Source organism: Meleagris gallopavo, chromosome 3 (assembly GCF_000146605.3).
Source record: "Meleagris gallopavo isolate NT-WF06-2002-E0010 breed Aviagen turkey brand Nicholas breeding stock chromosome 3, Turkey_5.1, whole genome shotgun sequence".
In the NCBI taxonomy this organism is placed as follows: Eukaryota; Metazoa; Chordata; class Aves; order Galliformes; family Phasianidae; genus Meleagris; species Meleagris gallopavo.
In genome coordinates, this window is record NC_015013.2 from 17208048 (window position 1) to 17234978 (window position 26931).

Genomic DNA, 26931 nt, shown 5'->3' on the forward strand with positions numbered 1-26931 from the left:
AAAAAGAAAAAAAAAAGAAAAAAAGACAATGCATATTCCAAGAAATTAAAAGAAGACTAAAACCATAAGTGAATCTGTGGTATAATAGAAGAAAACTGATAAATAATTATCTTGATATTCTAGTTGGATAATGGAAGAAGTTAAAAAGACTACAGGAACACGGAGTTATGATATATTTGTAGATTAAGGTAAGGAATGAAGAAGTCAAGAGTGGTAATATCGTAGTGTTTAAAGTCAGGAGGCAGGTGACTGTGTGATTGAGTCACACAGGTGACTAGACAGCATATTGACTTATTTAATTATGCTTCCTCAATTTATTTCTATATGGAAATCTTTTGGATGGCTAATACAAATAGATTAAGTTGAGAAGTAAATAAATACATGTGACCCTATATACTCACGCCGATACTGCAATAATCTGCAAAAGTCCGTCTACTTTTCAAAGAGTACAACATAATTTCATATTTAGAACCAAGCAAAAACAACATGTAATTTGATGTTCACGAAACTACTAAATTAGGTCCCCTGGGCTTTACAGTCATTTTACTTTTTCCTTGAATATGAAATAAAATTCTTGCCTTGAATTGATCCTAGTTTGTATACTAATAATGTACTACAATGAGCAAATTTGTTATGAATTCATATACTTCCTCCTATTACATATTGCATTAACACCAGTGAATATAGATTGATAACCTCATCTTTGTGGTTCATGTCAAACTGAATGGTCTGTGGAACTAGTTTACTAAAACAATAAAAATAAAAATCTTGAAGAAGTCCAATATTTTAAAAAATAAAATAACAGATTCTAGTACCTAATAAAACAGGATGAAACTCATTCTGAAAGCCTTAGTTTATGTAAAGTTACATACTGTGTTCCAAACACTGTTACCTACTTAGGTATCATTGATTTTAAGCTCTGTGTTCTTTTTTCTCTTTTAATTCAAGTAGGATTAGGTGAAAGTTGTCTATAATATTTTTTTTTCTTAAAAATATGCCCTTAACAATAAAAAGAACAAATGAAATAGAAATGAACCTTTAAAATGGAATGGTGTAGAGAAGGGATTTTTTCCAACTGTCTCATTTTTACGTGATTGCAGTTTTGTCATAAATAAATCTGCTTTGTATACGTGTGAAAATCAAATACAGCAACTTAATTTTTGTCCTTTCATTCAGAGGAAACTGAGAACTGCAGTTTGTCAGGATCATTAAGTATGTAATGAACTCTTCAAACACAAAAGGAGTGAGTCAGAGTATTGTAATATATGAATTAATGATGCTTTCAAATTAGCAATTGTCAGAGACCATGTCTTTTTTGTTTATATAAAAAACAAAGGCTTAGATATTTTATTAAATTTATATATGCTACTCCCATATATGCTGATAACCACTGGAAAATAACAGACTTGAACAAGAAACTGCAGTGTTGACATAAAATATCAAATAGATTGTAAGCATTAATAATACTTATTAATATTGCTTGTCACCTTTGTATTCTGCTCATTTATTTACCTATCAACATTAGTATTCCAAAAGATGAGTGAGTGTCAAAATTGCTGTCATATTTTCATACTTAATTTTATGAGTTGATCTTTACTATTAATCTATTCACTTTTTACTCTCTTTTGAATAATCCCCATATTATGTCACTACTCTGAAATTTATGAAAGAAAAATTGATCTTCCTTTAGTAGCAGATTTGTGGTGTAGTTCATGTATTTTACAGCTTTGCAAAACTAGAAGTAGAGAAGCGGGAGTTTTCTACCACTAGATTTCCAGAACTTAAGAGGAGCTTATAATGAGAAAGACTTTTCACATGGAAAGTTACTGGTAGGATAGGGAGGAATGATTTTGAACTAAAAGAGGGGACATTTAAGTTACATGTTAGGAGGAAATTTTTCACTGATGATGAGGCACTGGAGTAGACTGCCCAGACAAGTTATGGATGCCTCGTCTCTGAACACGTTCAAAGCTGTCTTAGATGGACCTTGTGCAGCCTGACTTGATGCCTGATTTAGTAATTGGCAGAACAGGGGGTAGGATCTATATGATCTTTGAGGTCCTTCCAACCTAAGCAATTTTAGGATTCTACAATTTCTTTCCCACAGGACATGCAGCATTTCCCCTTACAGATCATAATAAAATAATAGAAATAACAAAAATAACCATAATACAATCTTTCTCTGAATCTTGTTCAGTTGTGATCACAATATAAATGCAAAGCTAGGTGATTGTTTCATATATGACATTACTAATATTCAATCCTATTCGTAGCAGTAAACAGCCTGTTTCAGAGCTAGATGATTTGGCCTAGAAAGGAAAATGGTAACAAAATTCTAAACCACATATTTCTAGAATATTGTTTTCTTTGACATATGCAGATAAGGTTTTATAGACTTGCCTTTGCATTTTTGCATTTTATCTGAGATTCTTGTTTTGTTATCCAGGGATAATAGTACTATAAAACTTTGTTTTTTTCCCCCTCTAAAATGAGCATCATAAAGCAAAATGGTGAAGGAAGACAGTGTGTTCTGAGATCTTCATGAGCATTTATAGCACAGTACAGCACATTGAATATTGAATTTATCCAAATGAATCTCAACGATAAATTCACATACTGTCATATGTTGTATTTGATTTTTATTTTGGAGCAGATGCATTATTTATTGAAATGCTTTTTTAAATTTTTTCCAGGTTTAAAGTCAGATATCATAAACGAATAAAGGAAGAATAAAATTTAGATTGATTAAACCTTAATTTTACAATTACCTTTACATATACATAAAATGTTATTATATTGAAGTATATTAACCTGTGAATGGAAAAAAGTCACTTGTTGAATTCAGAAGATGTCTGAGATGATTCAACATTGTATGATGCTTAAATTTTTCTTTTCTCTCCTTGAAGCTGTGTTAATGGCTCATTACTTTTTGTTTTCCCTATTGTATGATATGAAATGAAAATAAATGCTATTAATAATTTTAATTTGACACAAAAGTCATTGTTTTAAAGTCATATCTGTGATCTTGTATCTGATATCATTGTGAGAGTTACTATAAATTACAGATGAACAGTAGAATGTTTCTGTTGTGAAGTTTGGCTTTGGCTAACTTGTATTTTTTTACATTATGGTAATCTCTAGAAAGTTGCTTATAGTGCACAGTGGTAGAAGAAATGTTGTTAAGAAAGAAAAAAAAAGTATACTTTTTTTAGGAACACTTCTGGTGATTGGTATTGCTTCCCAAATGAAAGATTACAGAAAAACAAAAAAAGCATGTACCAGCAATCAATAAAAAGCCAATACAGTTATAATATTGTCAGTGTAAAGCACTTCATGCAGTAGTTATTTTGTGCCACAAATAATATGTGACCACATCTGTATATGAAGCAGACGTGGAACATTTGTGGAATAGTTCTTTCCGATCTCTGCCTAAAATATAAAAATGTGCTTATTAGTACTTCATTTATATTAGTAAAATCCAGATCTTATTACAGGAAAGTTGTAAGTATAATGAATCATAAATTTTTAAAAGTATGGTACTTGAGGGATTGCTGGAGGCAAAGAAAGTTTTGGTACTGCTATGTCACTACTGGCCAGTTTTTGATTAATAACTGTCAGTTCTTAAAAGAAAATAAATAAATCAAATAAAAAAAATAAGAAGCGAGAAGGGAAACACTTATCCATGAACAATTGAATCACAAAGCTATGGAAAAGACTTGCTGTTTGTTGTTATTTTAATTTTTTTTGTTTAGTTTGTGTTGGTTTTTGTTTGTTGGTGGCTTTTGTAGTTTTTTTTTTTTTAAATGCATTTGGCATTATATTAGATTCTTAAGCTTTCCCTGGTGTAGTTTCGGAGTTATGTGACAGTCGTAACAGCTTAAAATCTGAACTTCATGTTGCAGCCAGGAGGTTTAATTTTAGATGCTTGCTACTGCATAACATTAAAGTTCTCCAAAGCAAAACCCAGTAGAAGATAATTTTGATGAAATAGTCAACTGAAATAGTTTCTACTATGAAAGAGATGTCTAACAGCTGAGGAAAAGAGGGCTTGAAATTTCAACATGCAGCACAATCTTTTATATTCTTCTAGAAAAGACAATAACCTCCATTTTTTTTCAGATATTTTCAATGTGTTTGTGAGAGGTGCATATTTGTTTAGTATAATAAGCTACAAGAAATCAGTAGAGTAAGATAAACTTCAGAAAATTCTAATAATATTGCCCATAGTATTAAACCTAGGTGCCTTAGGAATACCCTATGATAAAATTTTAGCTTTGTCAAATGTACTCAGCAGAGGACAGAAGTGTATCTTTTCTTTCTGATTAGAATAGCACATTTGAAATATTCAGGAAGACTGGCTGAGGAAAGCAAACTGCATGAACATTTATTGAGGAAAATAAATAAAAAATAGGCTTATTTTATTATTCACAGTGCTTGGTTTTGTTACTATTAAGAATACCAGAATAAAACCATTCTAAAAAGTAAATATTTTTGTATTTAATATAAAGATGTCTTTAAATAATTATCTGGCAACATTCATGTCAGTTCACAGGCTTGAACTGCAGTATGATGAAGACTATGAAAATAAAAAGAAAAAACAGATTCTTGAACACTTAATGGCTACTGAGCAGAATACAAATAAAAATAGCAGAATCAAAGACATATGTAGAGCTGAGATATTTGAGCCCAAAACTACAATTGTTTTAACTCATTTCATTATCACTAGGAAATGCTATAATTCACTTTCAAGTTTTCAGGAAACAATATTCGTCTGACAAATACAATCAGGATAGCTAAGGCTGGACAATTTTTGTTGTTGTTGTTGTTGTTATTCTTCTTCTTTTGGTTTTTGACTAACTCAGAATTCAGGTCCTGGGCACTTTTCATATAAATCATTAGAAAATCTTGGTCAAACAGACATGCATAAAACTCTTAAAATCACACTCTGGGAGTGAGTTACAGAATTCTTTTAAAACATAAACGCATTAGGATTCAGTGTGGGTAACATTCCCATTTTTATCATTGTATTATTACTATTTTGATCTTCTGTATTAGATATGTAAGTGAAAAGCAAATCTTAGGTTCAGTTTTGTTTTGTTTCAGTTTCATTGGATGATAACCACTGGGTCACAAGACACTAGGGACACATACCTACCGATACATACATTCATTTCTTTCTCTAGGAAGTTGCTTTTTTTTCTTTTTCTTTTTTCCTATATCATTTTATAAACAAAGATGGAAAGTTTTTGTATGTCAAACAAGTTAAATTACCAACTGAGGAAGACAGTATTAGAGAATTCAGATTTGAACTGAATTATTTTAACAGAAAAACTCAAAGAAAACACTAGATGTCTGCTTCAGGTTCCCAATTACTAAGCATAGTATTGTTAGCTCCTTTCTGCAAATGTCTTTTGTTTGTTTGTTTGTTTTACTACAAAACAGCTCTTCACAGTTCTTTGAAAGAGCTGTTACTGAAAAACCTTACAAATCCTAGATAGAGTTGTTTAAACCTCAGAGAAAACCTGCATCAGACAAGATGAATCAGCTTTATAGTTACAGTTTTCTTTATAACTATGGTAAGTGGCTCCCTGTTCAACCTAAGGATTTCTAGAGCTGCCATTTTAAAACCTCTAATTCTATCAAAAGACTGCGTAAAACTTGAGGAACCCTACTCAAGATGGTTAATGCCATGACATAAAATAACATTCATCGTAAAACAAAGCTGTAAGTAGTGCCTGACATACCTTCTGGTACCAGAAGGCTCTGCAACCAATCACCCTAGACCTGGACAGGCTGGAAAGATGGGTGGAGAGGAACCAAACAAGGTTCAACAAGGCCAAATGTGGGGTTCTGTACATGGAGAGGAATAACTGCATGAATCAAGATTGGGGTTTGATAGAAAGGAGCTCTACAGAAAAGGACCCAGGGATCCTGATGAACAACGGGTTGACCATGAACCAACAGCATGCCTTTGTGGCTCAGAAGGCTAATGTATACAGGGGTGCATTAATAAGAGTGTGACCAGCAGGGCAAGGGAGGTGATCCTCCCCCTTTATTCTGCCCTGATGAGGCCACATCTGGAGTACTATGCCCAGTTCATGTCTCCCAACTTCATGAAAGTTAGGGAACCACCAGAGAGAGTTCATAGGAGGACTGCAAAGATGATTAGGGGCCTGGAGTGTTTCTCTTATGAGGAAAGACTGGGAGAGGAAAGGCTGAGAGACCTGGGACTTATCAACCTGGAAATGATAGAACTGAGGGAGGATCTTATAAATCCTTATAAATATCTAAAAGGTTTTCTAAAGGATTTGAGTCAAATGTATGGGGACAGACATTTTTGGTAGTGCCCAGTAACAGGACAAAGGACAATGGGCACAAAATCAAACATAGAAAGTTCCACTGGAACAGTAGAATAAATTTCTTTACTTTGAGGGTTACTCTGGAACAGAGGCAGCATTGGAACAGGTGCCCAGAGATGCTGTGGAGTCTCTGGAGATATTCAGATTCCACCTGAATTCTTTCCTGTGCAACATACTGTAGGGAATGTGCTTTCGCAGGGAGGTTGTCTTCTCCAGATATCTCTTCCAATCTCTACAATTCTGCTGTGTCAGATTAGCACATACATTGAAACTGACTAGCTTAATACATTTTTATATAGAAAATGCTATCTCCCATTTCAGTGCTCTTTGATACATTGATATACTTGTTATGGTTTCTGTTGTGATTTTTATAATTATTGCAGCCATCTATGATGTGGAGTTAGCTCCAAATGGGGGCTTGGGATGGTAGTCATAATCTACTCTTGGGAAGTACCTTATACTTTCAACATAATTGTACTTATTCTTGTAGAGTAGGGTGTTTTTTTTTTAATTATTATTATTAGGCAAAAGCAGTGTGTTGATGCTTGATTTGTGGATATTAATTTGTGGGGGGAGTTATTGAGCTCTTCTTTTAAGTTAAGCTGCTTACTGAAGTGCTAAATCATTTGATAGTTTTTTGTTTGCTACAGAGATAAAGGAAGAATATATGATTTCTTGCAGGTTGTCTTGCTTTTTGTCCTTGCATCTCAGTGTTTGGTGAACTAAGAGGTTAAAATCAGAACAATTCCATGGATTTGTGCCTTACTTTATTTCCATTTGAGTCAACAGAAAATTCCTGTGGGAGTGCCAAGAAAGAAGTATGAAATTATTGGAAGAGATTATTTCCATTATTTTTGAAATCTAAATTATTACTCTATAAAAACGTAAGAGGGAGTATTAATAAATCCTAGTCTATGTTGTTCCCTGATGGCTATTCTCCAGATATGGGATAATAAACAGCAGAGATAGGGTAGATAGAAAAGCTCCTCTGTCACAATCCATAAAAGATTGATTACTATCTACCTACCTGTCTCTTTTTTTTTCTTTTACTAATTTTAATAGCCTAGTTTTGCTGTTAGGTTTTTTTTATGTGAAAGGTTATGTCTTACAGCTGAAGAATGATGGAGGCCTGCTAAGGTGTAATTTTTCTTCTTCTTCTTCCAATTCCTTTACATTTCCGGATGATTCATGGATCTAGATAATTCCTCACTAATTTTTTTCTATAGAGCTACTTTTCTGCAAGTTTTATACACTTGTGTGTTTGTGCGTGTATGCTTTTATAGCCTTATTAAGGATTTTGCAGATTGATTGAGCTAGTTGAAATGAAGTTCAGGGATATTACTGTGAGATATAAGGCAACTAATACCTAACCTTTCACTGTAGGATTATTTATTGTTTGGTCATTTATTTAGAACATAATTGTGCAACCCTTCAGTTGCAGCGCTAGCTTGTATAGCACAGCCCTGTGCTCCTATCACCAGAATAGTCATGTAATTACAACCCTTTTCTGTCCCTTTGTTGAGGTACATTGGTGAGATGTTGAGAGTTCACCATACAGTTGTGATTGCACAGAATCCAGGGTGGTACTAGGACCAAATAATGTAAAATAGCAAATATGTGTAAAATAGCAGTGTCACTCAGGAGAGTGTGAAGGGAAAGCTTGTGAAAAGTAAGCTATAGTCTTGGGTAGCTTGTTAAATAGATCTTCCTGTAGTTAATTTGTGGTCCCTTCAATGTGTTGTCTTTTCTTGCTTATGAAACATGAGGGATTGTAGTTGTAATTGTCTGTGATGATTCCCAGAGTTTCAACTTTTTTAAAATACTATCACTTGGAGGACTACTTTGAGGAATCTGAAGCAGTGCTTATCTCCTTCCTTCAAACTGAAAACACTGAAAAACAGTGAAATGATGTTAATATCAGATTTTAAATGAACTTAAAAGGTGAATATAATATCAAAGAAATTACAAAAATAGTACATATGATTTTCTCTTGGCTACTTTTGAGATTTTTGAGATTATATTCAAGAGCTAATCATTATGATTGCTCAGTATTAGCTCTTAAAGTATGCAAATACAGATAAATAGAAATGTTGTTAAGATAAAACTGTCCAGAGACATACAACTCAAGTTTAGCCAAGCTAAAGTCTTCTTGTAGTAAATTTCTTTCAGTTGAGATAGCTTTCATTTTCCAGTTACATAACAAATCTCATCTCTGCTACCTTCCAAATAAAGATGTCCCACTTATTTTAGGAATATCTAAGGTGAACTGGGCAGTTGCACAAGTGTAAGCTAACAATACAGTGCAATAAAAGAACTTGATTTGCAACCTCTTCCACCATTAAGTCCACCATTAAATCCACATGATGAAGGAAGTATTTTATTATATTTTTAATTCTATCCTAATGTGGATGGATTTCGAGGGTGTGATTTAGGGTTTTTCACTACAATAAAGCAGTTTTAATCATGTTACATGGTCTAAATGACAGTTATATGTCAGGAGAAAAGAAAAAAATCTACGTGTTTGCTTAGTTCGTTTTTGTTGTTGTTTGTTTTGTTATTTATACACTGAGTTGAAGGAGGTGTGTTTTATCTCCTGAAGCATCTGTCATATGTCATTCTCAGAGGCTGAGGCTTATTACTAACAATATGTAGCTAACTCAGTATTCAGTTGGAAAATAGCGGAGGAAAATCTGTTTACAATTTCTTTTAAAGTTCTGAACTATTATAAACAAATTTTATGTGATGTTTTTCATTTCTGCAATCTGCAATCAATGGATTTAGCTGGTGTAAAACTCAAATTAGAGTTTGGTTATGATGTTGAAACTAGCATTGGGTTTTATCATAATCAGCATTTTCACCCCAGTGTTTTAATGTAGAGGTTTTCATTGTTATTATCTTGCACATTTGATATTTTCAATATGCTTCTCCAGGGTTTCCATCAAAGAAAACATTCTGATGAATTTGGTCTGGATAAATACACCATGTGGATGCTTGCATTAGAGTTTGTGATACTTCACCTTCATAATTGATCTTGATCTTGAAAACCATAGAAAATGCCTCAAAGGGAAATATTATAGAGAAACAGTCATGAACACTTCTTAATTTGTTTCTTTATGAATGAGGCTTTCCACATCTGCTTTTCTCTCAGCTGGTCTTTACAAATATTTTGGAGTCTCACAACAGCACAGCTGATCAAAGTGTTGAGGGAATAGAAAACAGGAAATGAGAACAAAGCAGAGAGGAGATAGAATGTAAGTGGGGAATACAGAGATGAAAGGTGATATTAGCAGAAAAAAAAAGATGTAAAAGGAGCTAAGACTGCAGAGACTCCTTTTTCCAATATTAATGTTTTATTGTCCTTCAATACTCTTTTCATGTCATAGGTTTATAAGATGAGAGAAACACCAAGTGTTTCTTATGTCTTGCACAATGTGATCCACCTCAGACAGATTATCTTGATGTCATGATAAAATAGGAAAACTCTAGTGCAAGTGGGATAAGTTACATTTCTCAGCTTCATGATGTCACAAAGTTTTATGATAGTCCTCCTTTTCTAATGTTTTTTGCTCTTTCATGTAGATTCAGTTTCAGACGTTCCTGTGCGTATTACAAAAGTTATAAATCTCACAAAATGCTTTTCATTTTAACTGATTGCAAGCAAAAAAAAGATAACAGTAGCTGCAGCAGTATAATGTCCTTCCAACATTGTAAGGGTAAGTTTTAATTCAGATGAGAGTGTAAATTATTAACACAATGAAACTTGATAGATATAGAGAAGAAACCCTTTGATTTTGTTCTCCTTCTGATAATGTTAAATGCCTTAGATTTACGCTTGCATAAAAGAAATGACTATCAATACTGAGACATCCTTGACATAACTTTAAAATGTCACAGATACCATATCTCCTCACATAACAGCCACTCAGTCTGACTTAATAACAAGCAACAGAATACTGTAATTTTATGACAGATACTTACTCTGAGTATGTGCTCATTTTTGAGTGAAAAATCTCAGGCTGGCATTTGGAAATACATACTATATGCAGACAAATTAGTCACACTTGAATATTACTGTAAAGCAAAGGAAAAGTTTGGATACATAATGAAATGTAAGTTTGTATTTTTGGCTTGTTTTATATGCTAATTTTCAGGCAGTACTTTCTTTATCAACTTGAAGAATTTTATCTGGAAAGTAAAGAGATGTTATAAGGGACGGACAAGTATGAAATAGTTGCATTTCATAGAAGTTTAGAAGAACCTTGTAGGTCTTCATAGTCCTGTGTTCTTGCATAAATCTATTTGGTTTGTACCAAACTATAGTTTGACTTAGAATCCCAGTTTTCCATTATGCAGAAATATTTTATCCTGAGGAAGAGAGTTACTGATAATCCTGATAAATTTGTATATAAAATGGCACAAGAAATCAGAGAAATACATCAGTATTTGTTTCAGCCCACAGCCTATTGTAGTCTGCTATTTTTAAAAGTATAGACTATATAGGCTAATCTATATGAAGAGAATAATATGTATTGCTTGATTCATCAAGGAGATAAATCAGGATGTTCTAGCAGATAAAACACAATTTGAGATTCTGAGCAAGAAAATGTCCAAATATGAAAACAGTATAATTAAATCTTCCTAAATTGCAAAATAACTCTTTATTCCATTTGTTTTTTAAAATATTATTTGAACTGACTAATAGTTTAACTTTTTTGCATGTTTTATTGTTGTTGTTGGACAAAATCTGTTAATACACTTCAGTAATAAAAGATGTGTCAAGGCATGAATTCATGCAAATACAACGAATTTTGTGAACTTTTTCCCTGTCAAATTTGCTAATGAGAAATGTTTCTGATGATGCATTCAGATTTCCATCTCTATCTAATGGAAGTAGATAACTGTATCTTGTAATTTCATTTTCAATGATCCAAACAACTGCTGCATTTCCAAAATGTTTATTACTTGAAATATTAATTCATAGAATGAACATACCTAACTTTTGCATGTGGTCCAACTTGGAGAGAAAACACGAGTTCTTTCACACAAGCTGGACTGAAATTTTTTTAATGGATACAGGAAGTGTCCATTTGGACAGATTTTCTGCTGATTTAATTTATCATCTATGAAGAACATTAGATAACTAATGTTGGTACCATTCCTACATTTTGCATTACTCTTGGAAACTTTGCACTGTCTCTTAATATATAAAATGACTATATGGACAAAACAAAATTAGCTCTATAATTAAGAAACTATCTTTATTAGAGATCAGGTGATTGAGTATAAGAAAAAATAATAAACCATATTGTTAAAAGGTGCTAGGATGGGATTTACACTAACAAAATAACGTATTTAGTTTAGCGCAGTCATACGTAAAACACACATGTAATGCTTTGACCCAGTACATTTCTAGCTGTTCATGGTACTTTCTCTGTAACTCATAACTAATCCTTTTTCATGAAAGCAAAATATGAGTTTTTCCTAAAATGAGAGTTGTTGAACGAGAGCCAAATACTGATAAGTGCTGAAAAGGCAAAAATCTTGTATTTCAAACAATGTGTTATTACATTAGATGATTTTTTATCATGCATAATCATGTTAGATAGTTTTATTATCAAGACGACAGAAATCTGAGTGAAATTGCTCTTCTGGAAAACTGTGACATACTGTTGACGTTTTTGAAAGGACACTGGGAAAATATTTTTGAAATGTCAACAATGGGGAAAACAGAAATTGAAAACCAGGACTTTCTATTGTGCAAATTATTTTTGATAGCTACTGACTTCTAAAGATTGCAAGATCTTTCCTCAGACACCCAGTAGTCCTCTAAAAAGCAACTACCTCAGTTTGTATATCCATACTTAGACCTTCCAGAGAGCTCTGTACACCTTCAGAAGCCTAGGGTTATCTCTGCTATCCTACTGTAGTCTTACTTTCTCATGTGAGATGCATGCTCATACTACCTTTGAGTAACTTTTTTTTCCAATCAGTCCCTCTGAAAATATACTGGATCACACACCTGTCTCTAAGAGGTATCCTTAGTCTGATACAGACCTGCACTAGAGAAAGTTCTTTGAGATTGCTTCTTGGAGGAAGAGTCTTGAAGTCTCTATTCACAGGATTAAAAGAAGAAAGACAGCCCTTAGTCTTTTCTGACTTTTTTAAAAGAAAATTAAGTGTAAAGAAAACACTATTTGTTAAAAAAATCTTGGATGGCAAATTATTAAACTTTTTAATTGATAGCATTTTTGGAAAACTAGGTAAAAATGTATTCAGAAAGATAATCATGCTTACATTTTCTGTACATAATATAGACTGAGTCTGCATGTGATTTCCCTTGGCAAAAAAGAAAAAAAATATATATATATATCTTTAAAGAATTTTTCCAATACTTACAGCAGTATCAGGTAGGCACGTGAGAGGATATCTTCCAAATATATTCTGAGAATACTCCCTAATTAGTTGCAGACAAAATCAACTAGATTAGGTTGAGCACTGTACACATTTTGAGCACTTGGATAAAATACATTGTCATCAGTACTGCAGCAGCACCAATGGATTGCATATTGTGCTGGTGTTCTATGATGGAGAGCAACAGAGAAAGGAACCTAGATGTCTGTGTACATCATTAAATTGAAAAACTAACATACAGTGAGTTTCACAATGTATGAGAAAGGTTTCTGCAGACATGTAGCCTGTCACTTGGAAGATTGTATCAAAAAAACGTGTTATCTTAAAGGAAGAAGCAAGATAAAGTGAGAGGATTCATTGCTGATGATAAAGTAAGCCTTGGTTTAAAAAATAAATGAATAAATAAATAAAAACAAATTGGAAGATGAGTTTGCTTGTTAAAGAGGTTATGCTCTGCTCTCTTTTAACAGTGTATCTGTTAATTTCTCTGTCTGCATTCCTCTCCTGTGAAATGATAATTGCACCAACCTCCTTTGACTTTTCAGTGTATCTATATGAAAAAGCTCCTTAAATGCAAGGAGTTGTTATGCATAGAGATGATAAGATATGCATTTCTCTAAGGACAAAAGACAAAGTAATATTGTGAATACTTTCTTTTCATATCTTTGTGGTTTATTTTTGTAATTGCTGAACATCCTTCACTTTCTTATGGATACACACCAAGGGACAAGTAATGAAATCTGGAATACTTTATAATGATCTCTATGTCCTTGGAAAGATTACAGCTCCAATCAAAAATTCTGGTCTAAACCTTAAAGACATTTTCTCCATTGTTTCTCTGTAGAAGTGTACATTGGCATCTGCCTACATTACCTCTCTGCAAGAAACCGTATCTCTTCTGTGTTTTTTCCAGGTTGATGTTCTTATCCATCACTTCATAAGGGATGATAATGTGAGAACAGGATGTGAGGTGACAAAATGTACTCAACTTCTGGAAAGAGATTTCTGCCAGCATTGAAGCTGGCTAAGGCATGATGTGATTCATTGAGCAATAATTTTAGTGTAGATTGGATTAGGAACGATTTCTTGAGTGATAAATTGATTCTGAGTAAATGGCAGTTTCCTATGATAGTATTTTTCATTGTTTTGAATACAGTGGAATGTTTATGAACTCCTTTGATTTTATGGAAATTTGGTGCTTTTCCCAGACAGCAACTCCTGAAGTTGTACAGTTCCATAGAAATCTCAAGGTTTTTCTTGTCTATTGCTGTGTACTGAAGTTCATTTGTACTAATTTTCTTATTTTCTTAATGATGGAGTAGGAGACATGGTTATATTTTTCTTTGTCTTTTTCATTCTTTTTATTTTCTTTTTTTTCTAAAATTCTATTGCCTACGAAAGACCCAGGAGGCCAGTATGTGTTTCATGCAAAAAACTTAAGTTGTAGGAGTAGCTAGCCAAATGTAAAATTGCAATTTTTCTTTGCTAGTTCTATCTAGATGACTCAGACTAACATACACCAGGAATGTGACAGTACTCCTAAATAAATCTCAAAAAACATGAAACATGATTGGAAGATAATTATTTTATTTGTAATATAACAAGTGAAAGGTAAGCATAGAAATAAGAACCTGATTATATTTGATAGAGCCACTAACTACATTTTTTTTAGCTGGTTAGCTGCTGGTTATAGGTGTTTAAACAGAAAAAAAAAAAAAATCAACAAAATATGCAGGTTAACTATAGGTTGCATAAATAAAATATGAAGATCCTAAGTAGTCTGACTGACCTTACTTTCTTTTTATAATATACTGACATTAATTCTACAACTCACATATGGTAAGAAAGAAATATATAGCACTCAACAAAAACATCTATATCAACTGCTATGTATATAGACATCACAAGGGGAAAGAATTTGAGATTTTTTCTTAAAAAGTTTTAAACAAAAAATAGTTCTAAAACACTTTATTTATATATATATTTTTAACTTAAATAATCTTTAACTTACACACACATTATGCTGACATTGATAATGTATTATCAGTAAGGGTTCAGGTTTTGTTGTTGAGGTTTTCAGTAATATTAGTCTGATCTTTTTGTCCCAATCTTTTTAAAATGATTTAGCTAAATTAATTTCAATATGGTCTTGATATCTTTGTTTTCCTGAGATGTCTTAGTGATGAATTTAAAAATTTGTCCTAGTGACATGTACTAAAATAAGGAGTCTGCATTTCACAAGTGAATTATTTCAAATGACACGTGATATTTCATGATAACCAATATCTGTAATATTCTTTTATACAGTAGTATAGAGCACAGTATTGTTGTTGTTGTGTATGGCATGTAACAGGTGATTCTTCATGCTTTCCTAGCTATTATTTACGTAATATTCTGTGGCAACACTATTACACTATGTTGTGGCAACAAGCTATTTTTATTGAATATTGACTGACTAGAAACTATAAGGCAAAAAGACTTCAGTGTGTCCTAGGAAATGTTAACAACTCAGTCTTCAAAGAGTTGAGCATTTTATATTTAGTCTAAGTCAGACCCAGGAGACTAAGATGTAGATTTTCCTTTATTTTAAGCATTGATTCTGCGGGAAAGACTGAAGAGTTTGTGTCAATATTTTTTTACATTCTTCAAGTATTCTTCTAGGCCACAGTAATCAGTGGATCTGTGATTGTTTATTGATTTTTGAGGCAATAGCACATGGATAATAGGCTTGATTTATCCTATGAATATCCTTGGTTAGATATGTCTCAGACTGAGAAAGTCTCCGGAGGCGGTATGAAATATTTTGCATTTGTGTATTCTGCTGTTCTTTCTCTCTTCATTCAGGACATGCACATATATATTTATTTTACCTGTGATATTTTTTCCAGTTGAAAATTCTTAGGGCTTATAATACTACTTTGCATTCAAGAACACACAACAATTCTGCAGCCACAGTTGCAAAACATATCTGCAGTGCGAATTGGTAATGGGATATTCAATCAACCTAAAACAAATTTTTCCTACACAGAATATATTATAAAAAGAAAATGTATTCTGAACTCTAATTTCAACTACCTTTTTTCTTCAGATCTGTTTTGAACTATGCTTACAGCAACAGTTTTTTTTTTTTTTTCTACTGTCTTATGTAGTTGGTAAGGATAACGGAACTGTCTAGAACTTGTGCAGAATTTATTAATACAGAAGGGAAAAACAAATCAAATTCTGCTTCTTGATTTGAAAGGTCACTTGAGGATAATTGTGTCAGTGTTTGAGGTCTATTTGTTTAGTTCTAATGATACTCTGTAGATTTGCAATTATTGTAAGACATACTTTGCAGGTTACTGAGCATGACTGTTTCTTATATTGAAGAAGCAATACATAAATGCATTATTCACTAGAGAATATTCTATAAAATACTGCAGTATCTGTCTGATTTGAGACGGGATAATATTTAATTATTCAGATTCCTCTTAAACACACAGAAAATTTTTATTTCTAAATGCTTAGCATAACACTTCTGTAGTGATATTCCAGCTGAAAAATGATCCACGTCTCTCTTATATCTTATAATGTTAAGACGTAACTCTTTACATATAGCTTTGAAATTCCGTAAAGTGTTTTAACTATTGTACTGTGAAGTTTATTTTCAAAGTGAGAAACTAAGAAATGATTGTATGTGTACAAGATAATATACGCAGCAATTACATGTTAAAATATTTCTGTTGTGGATTTGCTATATGTTGCTGTTTCCTTCACTGTCTCCAGCCTCCAAAATTTATACATTTAGTACAGACTGGGAGATTATTTCATACTGAAAATATTTGATAGGGCACAGTGCTGGTTACATTTTTATCCGCCAGCTTACAGCATGTTTCTCTGAGCATGAAAAGACAGTTTCATCTTCTGAATGAAGAGATCAGATCCACTACATTGTCTAGCCTAGCATAACAAGTTATCACTGTTTCTACCATTTCTGTTTTTCTGTCCTTTTTCTTACAAGTGTATGAGAACAATACTGTATGAGAAAAATGTATTTGAGTGACCACAAAATGGTAGAGTTCTTGATTCTTCGTGAAGTCAGGAGGGGGCCAGCAAAACCGGTTTTGGATTTCTGAAGGGCGGATTTTGAACTGTTCAGGACATTGGTAGGGAGACTCCCTTGGGACTCAGTTTTGAAGGGTAGAGGGTTCAGGAAGGTTGGCTGCTCCTCAATGAGGAAATCATGTGCAGGTTATCTTCCTAAGCCACAAGATGAAGGGAAAAAGACAAGCGTGGGTGAACATGGAGCTTTTCCTGAAGCTCAAGAAGAAAAAAAATCTAACCTCCTGTGGAGGAAAGGACAAGAAAAGGAAAGAAACTTAGGAAGAGTACAAAGAAGTTGTTAGGATATGCAGGCAGAAAATTTGAAAGGCAAAAGACCAGCTTGAACTCAATTTGGCAATTGGGGTAAAACAGAGCAAAACACTTTTTTACAAATATATTAACAGTATGAGGAGGGCTAAGGAGTATCTCCATCCTTTACTGGATGCAGTGGAAAACATGACCACTGAGGATAAGGAAAAGGCTGAGATTCAAAATGACTTCTTTTTATCTGCATTTAAAAGTCAGACCAATTATTCTTGGAAACTCCACCTCTTGACCTGAAAGTCTTGAATGGGGAACAGAATAAACACTCACCACAATTCAGGTGGAAACAGTTATAGACCTACTACTTTACCTGGACTGCCACAAGTCAATGGAGCTGGATGAGATCCACCTGAGGGTGCCGAGGGATCTGGCAGAGGTGACTGCCAAGCTGCTTTCCACTATCTATCAGTGTTCCCAGTCACCTGGAGAGATCCAGAGGACTGGAGGCTTTCCAATGGGACTCCCATCTACAGGAAAAGTCCAGTGAACTACAGGCCCATCAGCTTGACCTTGTTCCTGGAGAAGATTATGGAGCAGATCATCTTGAGGGAGATCACATGGCACGTGAGGGACAGCTGAGAGATCAGGCTCAGAAAGCATGAATTCATGAAAGGCAGGTCTTGCTTGACCAGCCTGATTTCCTTGAGTGGCCTGCCTGGTAGATGAGGGAAAGGCTGCTCAGATAGTCTACCCAGACTTCTATAAAGCTTTTGACACTGTCTTCCACAGTATTCTCCTGGAGAAGTTGTTAGCCCATGGATTAGACAGAAATGCTTTTTTCTGCATAAAGAACTGACCAGATAAACAAGCCCAGAAAGTGGTGTTGAATGAAATTAAATCCAGCTGGTGACCAGTCAAGAGTGGTATTCGCCAGCAGTCAGTACTGAGGCCTGTCCTGTTCAATATCTTCAGTGATGTGCTAGAACGTTATTACCTTATCAACAGAAAATCATGGGAGAAGAATGCAGAGGAGATGGGCTTCCCTGTTTCTGTCACTGCTGATAGGATGGAAATGGCAAGTATTGTCAGAGGGAGAATGATTACCTCCATTCACAAGTGGCTATCACTAGACCGGCTTGTCCTTCACTGGAAGCAAAGGCTGCAGCCACTAGGGCTATCAAGGGATATAGTGCAGGCAAAATAAGTACTGGTGAGCTATTTTGTAGCCCCAGGTATCTGGCTATATTTCATTTGTTGAGGTGTTAAAAGTCTCATCTTTAAAAACAAACAACAACAACAAAAAACAAACAAACAAACAAAAAAAACCAGTAACTCAGCTGAATCTGTGGGTGTGTGGATGTTTCATCATGAATCACCAGAGAATATTTTAGAAAATAGTTTGCTGCTTTCCAGCTAGCACTTATATGAAATGTAATTCATAATGCTGTAGCAATTTCTGAGAATTCAGAGATTCAGATCATCAAGCAAGGAAATATTTTCATGAATGACCATCATTGCAGGCTTTCAAAATTACACCCACAATTTCCAGATATTCTCAGCTTGGACACTATTGCCATATACATAGGACCTATTTTGAAAAAAAAAAAAAAAAAAAAAAGAACAACAAATTTACAAAATAAAAAAAGATTATGGAATGATTTTTTCATTTGTGGCAATTTATAAATTACATGAAGTTTTCTTTTTTTAAGCTTAATTTTAATCATTACTTATTTAAGATGAAAGGCATAGTGAAAAAAAAGAAATAATCAGGCCTGTTACGTACATCATAATCTAATTTCTGACAAAAATAAAGATGGTAGCTTAAAAAATCAAACGGTCTTTGTTTGCATTTAGAATAAATTTACTCCTTTAAATCTCTAACTTCTAGATGCTTGTAATCTTGTTTGTGCAAAGATCAAGGAAGTTTCTTTCTTTTCCATTTCCTTTTAAAATGTCCTAAATATCATTGGAAAACCTTGTAATAATAGTAGCTGAATCTTAGTAATTCACTGAGAGTTTTGCCAGTAATGAGGCTTACGGATTCAGAAACTCTTTCTAATACTGTGGCTTGCTCTTATTGCTGTTTTTTGTAGAAAGACTTCATACAAACTTTATCACAAAATAACTGATTATTTAATGTAACGCTAATATCTTCTCCACAATAGTTTACAGAAACTCATGTAGTAATGGCATATTGTGTTGTGTGTTTGGTAAATGAACTGTCGGTTCTACATTTCCTGTTGCCTAGCATGGCTTTGTCTTTAATTTAGGTCAATTTCAAAGCTCAACTAAAAAATTGCTTGGCCAATGTAAGGGAAATAATAACTAATTTTTTTTTTAATTTATTTTTCATAAATGTAATGGTGAATCTACCTTAAAAAGAAGAAAAAAATTTAATGAGTATTTCAGCAAAGGTAATGTCAAAGCAATAATACTGGCAAAGTTGCAGATGTGCTTATAGATAATTTTAGAGAGAAGGTATTGTAATCTTATAGTCAATACAAGATGCTAGACAACATGGGTACACAAATGAGAATTGTCTTGAATATGCATTTCTTGTTCCATGGAAGTTCTATTACTTTCAGGCACTTCATCATAAAAGTATCATAAATTTACTTAGAAAACCTTGTGGAGAAAAAAATTCTGAAATGTTTCATGTGGAAATTCTTTGCTATAAAGTAGGAAAAGCAACTGCTACTGCAGCTTCCAACTGTTTTTAACTAAAAATGTGGAAAAAATAATCAAATTGAGAATTGAACTTTATGGGCTGTTAAGGGGGAAATATGGCCTGAAACCAAAAGCGGTCTAATCAGATGGGACAGAAAATTGACAAGAAGGAATTGAAAGTATCTATGAGGTGAGCCAAGAGGGAGAGTGTTTTTTTCCCAGAACTGTGAAAACTTTAAGATAGGATGGAAAACGGAGACAAAAGACTCAAAGATTTTTTTCCTTTCAGTAGATGAGATTAGGAAGGACTTGTGATTAAGTGAACTGGGAAGGAAAAAGCAGTGAAAAAGAAAATAATAATTAATCAAATACTGATTCACAGTGGAGGCAGAAATATTTTAGAAAGAGAAGCGAAAAACAGGGTAAGGAAGTAAATTCCTTCATGCTGGCAGTGGAAGACTGAATTACTAATGAAGAGATTTAATATCTTTGTGAAGGGGTTGAGGACTGATAGTAGTTTGAAAAATAGGAATTAGACTTTGTATCTCTCTCAAACTGTCACTAGAATACTTAGTAATTATAACAGTCTGGCACACATAAGTTCCCTTAATGCTCAGGTAATTTCCTGTATTAGTAATTTTCAACTGGTTTGGTCTTTCAACTTCTCTCATTTAAAAATACCATTCAGTAATGCAGGGGGGCAACAAGATCAGTATTACCAATGTCACTGTACTTTTGATTATGTAAAGTCTCGCCCGGCTTATCATGACAAAATGCTGGATTCTCATTGCTAGAACTTAATTAATTCCCATCGTTCTAATTTGATTACCTCTGCAAATTCAGTTTGCATTTTAATGGTGAATAGTGTTTCAGAAGATAAATACTGTCTGGATTTTCAGAACATAGGAGATTTGTGCAATTTAGTTGCCTGGCTGTTTCCTTTTATATTCTTTTTATGGTTTTGTTTTCCTTTTGCTTGTAGAATATAATGCATGATGTAAAATCTGATTTCTATTAGGGCTTAAGTCTGAACAGATTAGATAGTGACATTGCACCTTTGTTGACTTTTTTATGTTATGAAATCATAAGTAATTCAGATTTAATTTGAAGCTTCCTTTCTGTGGTAAAATGACTGCTATTATTCTCTACCAGTTTTTTACCAATCACCCTATGTAACCAATTAAAATGTTATCAGTTTAGGGGATACTATTATTATTTTTGTGTGTGTGTGTGATCTAGAGGCATAGTTAAGTATCTCTTGCAAATGGAAACATTGTCAGTGAGGTTAGTAAAACTGCTGAGAAAAAATGTCAAGAGTCCTGCTGAAGTAATTTGGGACAGAAGATCACGAGAAATCTCAAGTATATCTGAAAAACAGCGGGAAGAAGTTGAAGGTCTCTCTTCCAAGGCTACTAAGCTCTTGAATATCTTGAAATATCTCTGACCTTGAGACAAGTAATACACTTATTACTGCCTCATTATATTCTATCTTGCACACAAAAAATTACGTCTACTGATGTAAAATGTATCAAAGGTATTTCCTAGTGATACTTCAGTGGGAGTTTTATTTGCACAAATTAGATGAATTTTGTGTTGTTTAAAAAAATCTGATATTTGAAGTTGTTCCCTAGTCTGGAGCTAGTTAGAGATCAGAATTTTGCTGTCCAGCTACTGATATATTTCATATTTCTAATGTTATTTACTGTATTCAGGTACCAGGTGAGGTCCCTGAGTTTCTCTGGTGCCTGACACAGTCAGTCCCAGCCAGCTCCAACAGCACAACCTCAGGATGTTGCCAGGTCCAACAGCCATGGGTGAGCACCTCAGGGAGAGCATGGAAATACCCTACCTGAAACAGGGCAGGGTGTAAGGAGTAAGGGGCAGTGGAAAGATGGCTGTTAGGGTCTGACCCTAGCCCCATCTGCCAATCTCTTATATTGGAGGAAGGAGATAGAGACATATCAGGAATTGAGTGGTGAGACTGGGCCTAGGAAGACGGCAGATGAAGAAATATGTTTTAATGTTGTCTTTTTTTTCTCATTACCCAAAATTATGTTAATTGTCAGTAAGCTATTTTTTTCCAGGTTCAGCATGGGTAATGGATAAGTGATCTCCCTGTCTTTACCATGACCTACACAAGCTTTTCACCTTATTTTCTCCTTTCCTATCAAGGAGGAAGGAAATTAAGAGCAACAGAATGGATGCCTAGCCCTAGGCAAAGACAACACACCACCCCTCCTTTTGAGGCATGTGCAGAAAGCAAATAATCTATTTTCAAGACCAAGTAGATAGTGCTCTTATATGTTTGGTGGTCCAGCCACATAATCACTCTGATGGTCTTTCACTTTACTTGGTCTTTCTTGTACTGGGCAGTCCAAAACTGGATTCAATTTCTGGATGTGTTACTTTAAGTGTCTGTTGTTACCAAAACAAGACATACATTTATTTTAACATATCACTGCTTACTTTGAAATGAAACATCATTTTTGTAAAAGAGTTTTGCATTTGAGTATTCTTTGTCACAAAAGAAATAGAGGTAGAGAAAATTCAAAATAGCACTTGTTGTTGGGTAGCCAGACAAAAAGGGTATGAAGCTGTGAAAAAAGAAGTTAATTATAAAGGTCAAAAGTGACTACTGAGATTAACTGTTATTACAGAGTCACGCAGTTGTCGGGATTGGAAGGAACGTTCTGGAGATCAGGAGTTTGACCTCATACTAAAGAAGGTTCATTACAAGGTTGCACACAAAAGTGTCCAGTTCAGTCTTGAATATTTCCAGAAAATGAGACTCCACACTCTGTTCCAGTGCTCTGTCACCCTTACAGTAAATAATTTCTTCCTCATACTTTAATGGAACTTCCTCTGTTCCAGTTATTGCCCCATTACTCCTTGTCCTTTCATTACAGAACACTGAAGAGTGCCTGGCTCCATTCATTTGACTCCCATACTTTAGATATTTATAAACAGTGAGGAGATTCCCTTTCAGTCTTCTTCCCTTTGGATATATAATTGTAGCATTGTGGAACTTTATAACTTCATATTTGTCTTTAGCTTTTAATGAAACTTAGGCTATTAAATTAGCCTTCAAGAAGCCATTCAAAGTGAATACAACAACTGAAGAGCTGTAGATCTAAGCAATATCTTTGGTAGCTTTTGAATTAACAAACAAAATTTAACCGTTAAAAAAAAAAAAAAAAAGGCAATATTTTAGTTCCAGCCATTGGATCTTCCCATGCACATATCTGGCTATCATTGAAGTGAAAACAAATAAAAAAACAAACAAACAAAAAAAACCACAAAACTTTGATCTTTTTTCTCTTCTTTCTGTAGACAAATAGAGTACCACAGTACATAGAAACTGCAAGAGAAACAAGTTCATAAAAATTTTTTGTGTAACACTGTCAGAGCATCATTTCAGATGTTTGCAATCCTTAATTTAAGGACACTGCTTAGTGACACAGTAGTATTCCTGGTCCTTTCAAGAAAAATAAATGATGTGTAGGAAAAAAATGGAAAAAAATGGAAAAAAAATGGAAAAAAACAAAAAACTATATTTATATTTTGAGGGAAAACAAATCAAAAAACAAAAGAATAGCAAATTGAAAATTTATGTCCCTTAGCAAAAGAACCCAAACAAATCAGCTGTCAGAAAATTTTAGAGGAAACAACAGACCTTTTCAAAGGGATTTCTTAGCTGCTTGTACTACTTGTACATACCTATAGTGGACCAGGAGATCAGTTTCCCCGTGCACTTTTCTATTTATTTTTAATGAAAGTTTAGATAAGGAAGAGCAGAAGAGGGGAATTTTGATCTTAGTGAACTGCTACTATCTAGTAGTAGCTGCATAATCTAATTCCCTACAGGAGGAGGAAATCTCTTGTAGAATGCAAAGTTTCCCCTTTTTGGAAGAAGTGGATAATTCCTGTAAATATTTTTTCAATGTTTTCATACTCGAAACAGTTTATTAAAAATAGATTGGAAATAACTGGAAATTGTTAATCATTAAAGAATGAGTACCTGCTTAAACTTAAAAGCATTAAAAATACTTCTCTTGATTCTGCTCTCTTACTGTCATCTCTCCCTAAGTTATGTTATATACTTCTGGTTTTTATGCGAAGATACTTGAGATCTGTTTTCCAAAACTTTTATTTGTCTCATTCAACAGAATGTAATCTTCTCAATTAAAATAAATAAATGAATAAACAAACAAACAAATAAATGAATAATTCCAGGTTTATTTTAATAAAACTGTACAAAAGATTAAAAGTTATAACGCCTCTTTGACAGGAAGGAATACATATATATGTATGTATACGGGGATGCCCACCTGACATCTGTTCATGATATATGTTGCCAGCAAAAGTCCCTTAATCTTTTCATATACAGCACTGATAATGTCATTGTGCAGCATCAGCTTAACACTTGGAACTAGGATTATAGAAGAAATTTTAGTTTGTTGTTTGAATTTGCAGTAAATCTATATTCTTCATTAGAAAGATGTATGTCTATTTGAAAGGGCTTGACTAATTGCTCAAGGCTGTTTAAGGGATTGGTTGATTTTATTCCTGTATTCCTAGTATGTATCTTCCATGTTTTTGCAAGTTTGGTACAAGGCAGATTTCTAATAGCTTCCTCTTCCTTTCAAGAGAAAATAAATTAAAAGAAAATAGATTTCCATTTTTTTTTTTTAATGCACTTTTAAGTACTTTAATAACTTTCCTCTAACTTCTATTTTTTTTTTACATTGACTTCTATTAAAAGCAAACAATAAATGTCTATGTAGCACTTTTTTATGTTTGTCTTTATTACTTTGGATTTTGATTCTGTCTTTCTTGTTTCTTTCCCTAAGGTTAAAAAGAATCTTTCACAACTGAGTAAGATTTTCTTAGTAACTGGCATTATTAAGATAAAGATTTTAAAATGAATTTAGAAAAATTAATTAAATTCAAAAATCTGGGCTTTCAGAAATTCAGTGAAATACAGTCAATTAACTTGGAAGAACCGAAAGGTCATGCTGCTGGCAGGGGACGGTCTTTGTAGATGACTCAGATCTTCTGCATTACTTTCTTTGCTGTGACTTTGTATTTTCCTCATCAGCTTACTGCTTAAAGTTTGAGTAATTGTTTGTGAACCCTTTGTGCAAGAGGTAAACCTTCTGTTTCTAAACCATGTACACATGCACAAGATGATTTTTTTCCCTTTTCTTTTTACTATATTGAACAGGCATTTTCACTGAGCTGTCTTGATCACACAGATATAAAATGCAAGTTGTCGTATTCATCCATCCAGCTGTTTTGGAAAAGAAGACACAAGCACTGATACTAATGTAATGTATCTTGTAATAATCTTCTGCATTTCTCTATTTTATAATTTTTATTTGGTGAACTGTATAAAAGTGTACTTGTTACACAGCATTATTTAATGTGTCTTTTCAAATGCAAAGGAAAACAAGACAAACATTTTTACAATACTACAACTGGAAAGCTTAAAGTTGATGAGAAACTCTCACATCTGTAGGGAGGAGGAGGCTGTAGGGGCAGAAAGTGAGAATATCTTACTTCAGTTTCATCTTGAAAAGGTCCAGTGTTTAGTGAAAGAAAGGAGAGTGGAGATTTGTGAAAGGAGGCACAGAGACTGGAAGAGTACCACACACTTTAGAGAAAGTAGAGTTGGGTTAATGGCCAAAGAAAGAGAAAAAAGTAAAAAGCATTCTAGCCTTGGGCTATACATCTTTGTAGTGGTCAGAAGACACTGATGTGGCAGACATTAACTTGCAACTTGAGAGTACAGAGAAGAATTCAAAGTGGAGTGAAGAGTGAAGAATTTAAATTGTTCTATTTCTTTTCTACTTAATGCATGCTCCAGTCAGTTCCACTACGACATTTCTTTTGGATGGCTGGTATAACTCAGAAAATTGCTTTACCTTCTGCAAAGCAAAGCAGTAGGATTAATGTTAAGAAAGCATTTTAGGAAGCTATACTACAGCCATTCTGTGTTGGTAGCTTGCTCTCTCAGAAAAAAATAAAAGTGAAGAAGTATTAGATATTGGACTGAATGATGAAAAGCCTAGCAGACCAAGAATCAAAGCAGGAAAACAATTTTCCAATACGTTACATCACCTATCTGGTAACTTTCTGGTAAACTGTGTTTTGTAACATATTTTTGCTCTTTTTTTTTTTGGATCAATGTACAGCAGTTCTGATGTGACTAGATATTTCTAGTGTAAAAAGAAAGAGTGAGAGAAGATGCCAGTAAGAGTGCAAATATTTTTACTTTTGGTTGGAGGTAGAGAGGTTCTGCTGTATTAAATATATGAAAAATTAGTATCAATTTTTATTTTCTTTAAGTTCTAGAATATGTTTCCCAACAGATTTTAAATACCCTAGAGTGTGCTGATAGTTTGGAAAAGAAAATGAATACTGCCAGCAGCCTTTCCAGCTTGAAGACAATTTTAAGAAGTATTGCTGTCCTAATAGAAAGCTTACTATTTCCTCAGAGAAAGAAATGATGAATTTTGGTAAGTTATGTCCCACTCATATAATTTTTCCTTTGATCAAATTAGTGCAAGGTTTGATTGTGAGATAAGTGAAATATTCTTTTGATCTTCTATAATAATGTAGCAATCATGTTTCTCTTATTGCACATGATCATTAATGCCACTTTAATATTAAAGCCTTACTCTCATGTGAATGGTAACCTAACATGATACTATACAAATCCAGGCAAACAACAACTAATGGCTGGTGGTGTATGCTGGTGTCTAAGCCTCCTTAGCATTCTGAAATTACAAAACTAGGTTGACAAATAGGTACTAACTCACTATCTTATCTCAGTTATTGTAATGGCATTAAAGCTTTTCTTAACTAAGGTCTCAGTCTACTAAAGTATTCTGAGATAAATATTAAGAATAGTTAATGCTTCTAACGCAAACTCATGCATCATCAAAGTGAAAGAAAACCATCTTTTCTTCCAGTTATTCAATCAGTTTGAAATTTGAACTCACAGGTAAAATCAAATAATGTTTTCATGGGCTAAGAATATATGATTGGTGTGAAATTTTAGTTTCAAGGAGCCAGTAAACTGAAGGCCTTCTAGATTTTATGTTGGCATAAAAAATGCAAGTTAAAAAAAAAAAAAAGAGTTTTT